Below are 9,615 nucleotides of genomic sequence, written 5' to 3'. Positions count from 1 at the left end.
CAGGAGACTGGTGCATGTTCTTTGCAAACAGACTGGACTGAAAAGACATAGGTAACTTTGTATGATCAATGCTTCTTCTAATGGGAGCAGGCAGAGGCAATAGTATCTTGGCATTATTTTAGAACAGCGTAAAAAAAAAATCTGCATTTCCAACTTGCAACTTTATTTTTCTTGTTTCAGTATTAATTATATACATATCTGAATTTTAGGAAGTACTAAAAGACTCATGATTGGTGTCTTGATGGACAATAGCTTCTCTAAGAACGGGCACTCATTATCTGTTACTGTCAGGTGTTATTGCTGGGCCTATAAATGGCTCTAGAGATCAATTTAGCTTAGGCCCAAAATTGTATTTCTCTTAAAAAACATTATTTCGCAGCAGGAATCCATTTTGAGGCATTATCTGAAACATACTGAAATCAGAGGAAAGGATCTCAAAGGCTTCACTGAACAATGGGAGAGTTCCTCAGTTTTTGCTGCTAGCAGTGTCCAGAGAGAAACCGCAGGAGACGCTCAGTGTAGTCTTCAGCTTGGAACTCATCCGAACTAAAAGTTGTCCCAGGCTATTTTCCAGTGATGTTATGATCATGTGCAAAATGCACGTGTCACCTCTGGCTACTCAATTTGGGTATATAGCCCCTGGAGAGGGGAGGGGAGGAAATGTATTTCAAGTTGAAGAGCTGAGTTTACAGTGGAATAAATTATTCAAATTAATTAAGCTTTGGTTTTTTGTTGTTTTCCTCCTTTGTGAATTAACCAAGAAGAGCTTACAATTTTTATGTTTTCATATAAATCACAGATGTATTCATTATTCACTGAGCAATTTCTGTAAATCAGCCCTGGGCCCACATAGTCTRTTCCTGAGCAACTTTAAAAATTTTTTTTACATTCTAAATGTGCATTTTTTTTTACTTTTCATTGGCTGGTTGTATTTTTTTTCTTTATTACCTGAATGGTTAAACAGAATCATTTTACATTTTTAAGAGGTGAAAATCTTATATCCATAAATACTCACATCTATTTAACATTTGCTGTTTCTATGAAAAATTCTGCCAGTAAAGCCTTTTACAAAAACAGCTTCTAGAGGGTCTTCAAAGCAGTGGAGAGAAACATGAAAGCTTTTTATGCAGGTAAATATCTGAAAGCATTTTTATGGTATTAATCCAGGTTTCCTCACTGGTAAGAGGAAGCTGTCATTGTGCCAGCCATTGATAGCAATCAAGTGTAACTTGTCAGAGATGTCCTGCTATGTCTTGATACAATATGAAACTAATACTGTTTTATTAATTAAACTAATCACTCAGTAAGGTATCACTGGTATCAGGGAATCCAAGGGGAGCTGGGGAAGTGGAACTAGAGGCACAAATCACCTGCATCTGCCTACAGTCCAGCTGAGGGCTGTCAGCATGGCTTTTGAGGAGGGGCCCAAAAGCTAGGTGGTCCTAGCAAAACTGGGAAAGCTGGACCACCACGGACAACATTTACACAGCGAAAGCATGGGGTGTGCTTTATGATGCTGCCTTGTCAGAGTTCAGCAAGAATGCCCCTCTGCTGCACTTTTATAACTACACACTAGTGATGTGGATCTTGTTTTCCAAATCAAATCCTTTAAACCCATATATTTAGATTCTACTTTCAGAATTTTCCTGGTTAAGGCAACTAGTGGACATTAGTCATGAACTTGTTTCTACAAAGAATCTGCTATTTTCATATTCCCTTAGCTGTGGTCTTCCCAAAGCTTTCCTGGCATGACCCAGCATACAGTATTGTGTTCCTTCTGGTGACACATCTCCTCTTTCTTCAGTGTCTCCTGAAAATCTCTGACACTTTTAGAAACTTTGCTTTTAGACAGTTCATTATACAGTATTACTAATCACACCATTCTTTCCCATGCTTAACTTGATTCTATATCAGCAGGATTAAACAGCTGTATAAACATCTCATTTTTTAAACTGTTTATTATCTTTATTCTTATTTGATTTATGGACTGGAATTACTTCAGCTGTGTACTTTGGAGTAGGGTGCCTGTGTACTCGTAATGAAGCTTCAAACAGATCTTTGTCACCAGTCTGTTCTTGCAGCACACTACATACACTAAGGTATCCTTTAAAGGCATACCTTTTTATTGACTTCCATCTCACAAATTAAGCATTTCACCCAGTCTTTTACCTCATATAGTTATCCTTGCTCATTATCAAACTATGTGCACTAAACAGCATTTCTTATGTGAAATAAAAACATGGTATTCTGAAACTGTGGTTACTGTTTCCTAGCAACAGAACTTCTTCTTAATAAGACACTTGTTATTTTCAGGGGTCTTTATCATGAATCCTTTAAATAGAGTTAATTCTCTGTATAGGTTCCCTAACTTAATCAATCCTTTTCTTTATGAGTTGGATGACCTATGAAAATGGTTTATTATTGCCATAATACCACAATAACTTGATCTTTGAAATATGATGCCATTAAATCTCTTTGTACTAATGTTTCATTTCAACGTTGCATTTAAATTAAGTGGAAGAAAGTTCCTTTCTCACATAATAAGGTATTTCTGTTTAGCCAGCTTTATGCCCATGAGTGCAGGTTCTGATAAGCATCTTGATAAAATCATTACAGTAGATCACAAATAAATATATCATAGCCAAAGAAGAGAGATTCATGTTATACCACTTCTTTTCAAATAGAAACAATTATCATTTTGGCTTTGTTCAGAACATGAAAAGTGGATGTTTAAAGGTCAATGCCAGTAGAAAGGAAAGGGAAGCACAAACCTGGGAGAATAATGGGAAAGTTCCTATTTAAAGTACTTAGCAGTTTGTTTTTAATTCACCAAATACCTTAGTCTTGCGATCTAGATAACAAAACACAATATACTTGATATCTGAGAGACTGTTTCTTTCTTATAAAGTTTTTCACTTCTTGTCTATCTTAGGAAATTATATGTTCTCAGGGGAATTCTGGAAATCATGCAGAAATAAGTGCAATCCTACTTCTACAGACAAATCATTCATTTGTAAGAAATGTGTTTGGAAAAATAATGAGGGTATTCATTACTTCCATAATTTTGAAATGGGACAAGGTGTTCTAATGTTCGTGTTGTTGGTGACAAAATGTAAACTGGCAGACATTATTGCAATTGCAGTTTGCAAGAGACTGAAGATGTGTCTTAAAGCTATGTTTATGTATTTTTTGATGTACCCGGTTGCAATGTCAACTTGCAAGTTGTCATTAAGACACCAAGAAGGAGGACTGAAAGCATAATTTCTCAGATGGACCTATGGAATAAGGTGCTGAATGAGTCATCTTAAGAGAAGGAAAAAGCCACCAGAGGAAAGAACTGAACTACTGCCCAGTTCAGAATGCACAGACATGTCAAGGTTATGAAAGCATTCTTTTGGAGATAATGTTCACTGAGTATCAGCACTAAAAAACAGTCAAGGATATTTTACAGGCAGGACAGTTTTCTGTCTTCCAGAAGGGAAAGAGTAAAGGCCAGAAAGAGCGATTCCTCTGGCAGCTATCTCCTTTAGTACCTCTGACGCCTTCCCAACCTGCATTCAACAGATCCTGGAAGACTGTAGGGTTACTGAAGGAGAGGAATATCTAGAAAGTCATATCATAAAGGGGCAGTATTTCAGACACAAATAAGATCACAATAGTAAACAAAAAAAAATTGCTTAAAAGGATTTTGAAAACAGTGATAAAACATAAAACTCACATACATACAAAAAATGAGAAAAAGCATAGATAATGACAGTTAGTACAATTCTTTTGGAAAGCTAGAGGATTTTTACAGGATTGCAGAAATGTTAATTTAGTTCCATATTTAAGAGTGGTTAGAAAAAAGGGGCAAGAGGTTCATAAGGATTTAGAGTTTACATAACCTGATAAGGCTATCATGGAAGATATCTAAATAGATCATTCAACAATAAAGACCAACAACAAAGAAATAGATGCTAAGAAATTAAAATAATGTCAGTCAACAAGTACCATGGTAACTAGGTCTTGTCAAACAAATTGCTAAACTTTTTTGACAGGATATGAGTTTGGTTGTTAAAAACATTTCTGTCAATAAAGCGCTTGTATTTTTCAAAAAAAATCTGACTTATTACCACACAACATCTTGATTTTTAAATCAAATCACTTAAAAAATGGCAATACATACACATAGCAACACACACAAATGGTAATGGTACAGTGAGAGGGCAGATTCTGCAATTGGAGCTTTCCACTAAAACATGGGTTACCTGTTGCTGTATTTTGGGCAACAGTATAAGAACGAGGAGCTCTGCAACTGAGAACCCAGCTCTGCACAGAATTCCCATTCGGGGACACAAGCTCTCACTGGCCACTCACCCAGTTCAGAACAGTTCAAGTAGCACTGCAAAAGAGCTGAGCACCACGAAAAAGCAAGGCACGGCAAGGGCAGCATGGACAATGTATGGAGGCCAAACACAGAGCTCAGTGTCAAAGAAAAGGAAGCTCAGTACACTAGGTTCAGAAGCCTGAGGTACCAAATGGCTGGCAAACAGGGTGCTTAAAAGGTAATAATCTTTGCTATGTTTCCTAGCTAATTGCAAAGATATAAAATAATCATCTCATGTATGTGGGCATCACTACTGTTCTTATTGTTATAACTGAAAAGCAGAAAAGAAATTCAACCATGTTGAGAGACACTGAAAACTGATCCTCTCATGTATTTTAGTGACAGATTCACTTTTTATTCTAAGTCAGTTTGCAAGGTCTAATTATCTCCCCAAACTTTTCCAGAGAAAGTTCCACTAATATAAAAGTGTCTTCAACTGCAACAATTTTTATTAAGTTCTTTAACCTATAAACAGCTTTAAGATCTTCAAATGAGAAACAAATAGATAAATAGTAACCATATGGCATAACCAAGAGGTTCACCAATAAAATTACTGGAAGGCATGTCTACAATGTGCATGGATCACACCGCATAAACATCCAAGCAAGTGCCTAACCACACTCGTATATTTACTCTTTTCAGCACAACATTAAACAGATGAAGTAATGCAGGTCCAAAAGCGTTAGCGCAGCACTTCACTGGAGCTAATAAACCTCCCACAGCAGAGCTCAGTAGTGTAGGTGCCGAGCCACGCTGACATGCCTATTTCACTTCCATTTCTGGTACTACCTCAGCTGTTGTTACCCTGGGCATCTCTGCACTGAGAAAGATTTATTGACTTGACCAAGAGGCGCTATGACTTACAGCATTAAGCAATGGCTCTGAAGCAGAAGAATGTGCTTCTAGTCCTCAGCCTAAAAACCTAAATCTGCTTTTCTGTCCTTTTGTGAGCAYTGTGAGAAAGAGCAGATCTGTGTTTCCCCTATATAACTTACAGCTAACTTGGGAATAGAATGCATGCATTGATGGAAACAGCCATCATTAGCTTAGCCTGAAAAACTCTCCTTTTAACTTAATGCCAATATTTATGATCTCATACGTATATATATTTTCCAACTACTTCTTCATTTGCCTCAACAAAAGAAAAACATCGCAGATGTAACAATGGGAAGAAAACTTGGGAAATTACAATAATTACTTCATTAAGAAGAACAAAATTTGCCAGGTAGGTACATTATACTACAAATTTCTCTACAGTGAAACATTCATGCCATTGGACCAGTGGAAGTTTTTTTTATTAATGTGAGTGGGACCAAGATTTAACTCAAAATCTCTGTTCATCACATGCACAGAGTAAGATTTATCATGTCTTTAATTTCTCACTTTTTAAGACCTTGGGATTAGTTGTTGAGGAAGACACTCAGTTTAGGGAAGACTGTTACCTAGCAACCTTAATCAGTTTTAAAACAAAGCTTTAGCTTGTTTTTTTTTTTTTTTTTCCAGGGAGGAAATAATAGACCCCTGTCCCTAAGTGTTTTTAACCAAATTAATAATTAGAATAAACGTCTAGACTCAACATCAATGGAAGGCTGGAAGCAAGCTGCTTCTCCTTACACAGTTTGACCCTTTCCTGCTTTTCACATTCACAGCAAAGTCTCAATTATTAAAAAATTTTTCCTCCAGACACTAGCTACTGGCTTATGTAGTACAGCCAAGTCCATGGATATGGGAAAAAATGATGGCTTTCTCAACAAACAGAGATAAATACCTGGAGGGTTTCATTCTTTGCAATAAAAATGTGTGATAGCAAGAAAAAACAGGGAATATGGAGGAGCTTACCCTTAAAATCAAATATCAAATCAGAATAACTTTCCTAGTATGCCCATCTAAGACTCAGACACAAACAGATTCCAAAAAGCTGTCAATTATACTGAAGCTAAACTGGCCTCAATCGTGTACTTAGAAAGATTTTGGTGCTCCTAAGCATTGTACGTAACACACTGAGCTACCCGAAGGTTTCAAGAAAAGGACAAGGCAACAACATATGGCCTAAACAGACTGTTCATGTCTTTCCCTAAACAAGGCACAGCTTCACCTTAGACTGACCTTGCAATTGCAGGCTACTGGGAGCAGTTATGCACTTGAAAAGAGTCAGCACAACAAATGGCAGGGACAGGAAAAGACTCAGAAATATTGAACTGAGAGAGCCCTCATAGGCAAGCTATGTATTCTGGCCACATTGTTTGAGACAATCCTGATCTGTGCAGGTAGGTCATTGACTGAAGTTTAAAATGAAATGTGGAAGCAAAAGAATCCTTTACAATATCACTTCCTACACAGAGGAAACAATGATAAAGGCTCCTCCAGAGGTGCACCTTTAGCAATGTGAGGCCAAGGTACTGAAAAAAAATCATCCCAAAATAATAAATCTAAATAACTGCAAAGTAAGCAGAGTGGATTAATGTGCCAGCTTCCTCCAGCAGCGAGAGCAGAATTTGAATAGTTTTTCCTGAGCAGGTACTAAGTAGCTAGGGAAACACTGCAATGCCACCTCACATAATTCATGCCTTGATGACTCAGTTCAGGAATATTAATAAAATTCACATATCCAGGTCTGAACTCATTAGAGTTTAGGAGACGCGGGATTCTGGGTGATAACCTACCAAATTAACCACTASTATTCTACACTTACTATAGTCCATGTGGGGCAAAAATAGCTTTCCATCTCCTTGATGGACCTCTAAATCTTAGAAATTTGCTAATTTGAAATGTGAAGTTATTTTGGCCTTCTTAACTCCCCTTGACTACAAAAGCTTAAGGATAAGAATGTCTTCATATCTCTCTTCTACCGCAAATTGCAGTTGACATATCATTTCAGTTAAAAATACATGCATTTGCATTTATGTATTTGATGTGCATTAAAGATAAATATAATAAACATTTGCAAATGTCAAAATACAGATTAGTTCTTGTAATTTACTGGAGGAATTCTATATATACTGACCAATCCATAGGACTACAGATAAGTATTAGAAGTAATTTGCATTTCTTGTCAGGCAAACTCTTGTTTTCTCTCTAATACCCCCTGGTTTTATAAGTCCTGGTTTTATCCTAAGTGTAGATCTCAGATCTCACAATGATTTCCTTCTGAGAAGATTGCAGTAGATAGCAACATAAAAAAAAAACAGACCTCAGGTTTATTTAAAAAAAAAAAAAAAAGAAAAGAACATAACTTTGGAGAGCTAAAGTATGTTTTCTCCTGTCTTACTGTTATGTTTCATTGATAAAGGGTTTTTCTCACAGTAACACAGTAACTGCTGCTTTTTTTTTTTTCTTCCATGATTTCACATAACACGTTTCTCACTGGAGCTCTCTGCAATTTATTCTTCTTATTCTTCATGCCTTGCTGCTTTGAGCAAGTTACCAAGTCTGGGCTGTTTTTATTTTTTTATTTTGACAAGTTCAGTTTGTATACATAAAAATTAGATATGGAGAGGGAAAAAAATTCCCTTTAATACAACAGGTTGCATGAAATGTCTTTATGTCAGAAGAAGCCAAAGCTATGGCTAGGTTTCTAGAGAGGAGTATTTATTTATTTCATTTTTAAAGACCCAATGTGTGCTAGACAGAGCGTTCATGTGGAGACTACTGATTTAAAAACGGCCGTTCAGTTTCCACCTCCATCAGGTCAGGTCAAGAATCTCGGAGAATTTATCTCAATAAGCTAGGAAAGAGGTCACCCCATGGTGGAAAGAAAACCCTTAAGAAAGATTGCTACATGACTGCACTGCTGTGTCAGAGCACACTGCTGCTAATAACAGAGGCCATTAGCCAGGGTCCGCTTGCATTTGCGAGGCTAAAAAACAAGGGGATAAAATTCCATCACTGACACAGCACCCTGATCTTACTTTCATGAGTTGCCAACTTTAAAAACATCAAGTGTTTGGATTTTTACTTCCTAAAATTAAAATTTCATCAATGAATTATAGCTTCAACTTTGAGTACTCTGAGTTGTCACAGCCAAAGACAAGCAAGGAGCCCCCGGGAGGCCACCTAACCCTTACTTGTTCATTCAGAACGTGAACACTAAATCTCATTGATCTTCTGATCACTACAAATTATTGGTAAGCTCTGCATTAAACCAGACTGCTGTAAATTGGAGTTGACAGTATTATCACTGAAAGAAACACATGAGCTCTGTCTTTGCCAGTGTGGCCTGCTACACTAGCAGTGTAGCACTGCAAGGGCTGTTATTTCCCATCCAACTGCTATTCTCAATCAAATTATTTCATTCATATAGAATTAGCTTTGCTTAAGGACATTTCTCACACTAGCTGTGCATGATCACTTAAAAGACATAACAAACCCTAAAGCCTATCATGGCAACATTCACATCTTGCTTGCTTCTAGTCTCCAGGTGCTATCCCACATGACTAAGTTGCATCAGGACTCAAATAACCTTCCAGACAGCCTCTTCCAGTTAAACTATCTTCTATAGATACTCTAAAACTAAAATGCACGCAAGGACAAAATGTAAAGGAGTGATCCCAGAAATTAAACTTGGATGTTTAATAGCAGGAGGAACCCTGCTAAGCAAGGTTTGTGACAAGCATTATTTTATTACTGAAAGCAAAGAGATTCTACAAAGTAACCAGCAAGTGATTTAGGAAGCCAGCAAGATTGTTAACTTTGCCAACTGACTGGAACAAAGACTGTTTTTCTTCCCTCCCCCCCTTTTTTTTTCCTTTTTTTCCTCCCTTTTCCCCCCTTTTTTTCACACGTTTGAAGAGTGCACATATACATTGCTCCTAAATCACAGCCCTTCAGCATCACCTCAATAGTGAAGAACTGCTGGAGAAGAGGAAGCAGCAAAGGACATGGAAGGAAAGAGTTACTTAAGGCTTTGCAGGCTATTTGTTGGCATGGGCCAATGGTGGCATTTAATGGGAGGCACATTACATAGCTAAAATGATAAATAAGGAAGATTAGTCTGATGACCAAAGCTGTTCCTTATGGGAAAAGGGGAGCTGGCGTACCATGACTGAAAGGAGCACAATGTTAGGTACCCGGGAGGAAACTGAAGACACCTAGAGGAGTTCTAATTGCAAAAGATTGCATTTATGTAAATTATTTTCTGGTTTAAACAATAGAAATGATGTAGCATAGTTACACAGAAACATATGGGCGCCAATGACACCAAGGGCAAACTGGAGACCATCAAGCAGGATTTCAGAGCTTATGGGTAAGGA

Source organism: Apteryx rowi, unplaced genomic scaffold (assembly GCF_003343035.1).
Source record: "Apteryx rowi isolate R43461 unplaced genomic scaffold, aptRow1 scaffold_585, whole genome shotgun sequence".
NCBI lineage: Eukaryota > Metazoa > Chordata > Aves > Apterygiformes > Apterygidae > Apteryx > Apteryx rowi.
This window is presented reverse-complemented; position numbering follows the sequence as displayed.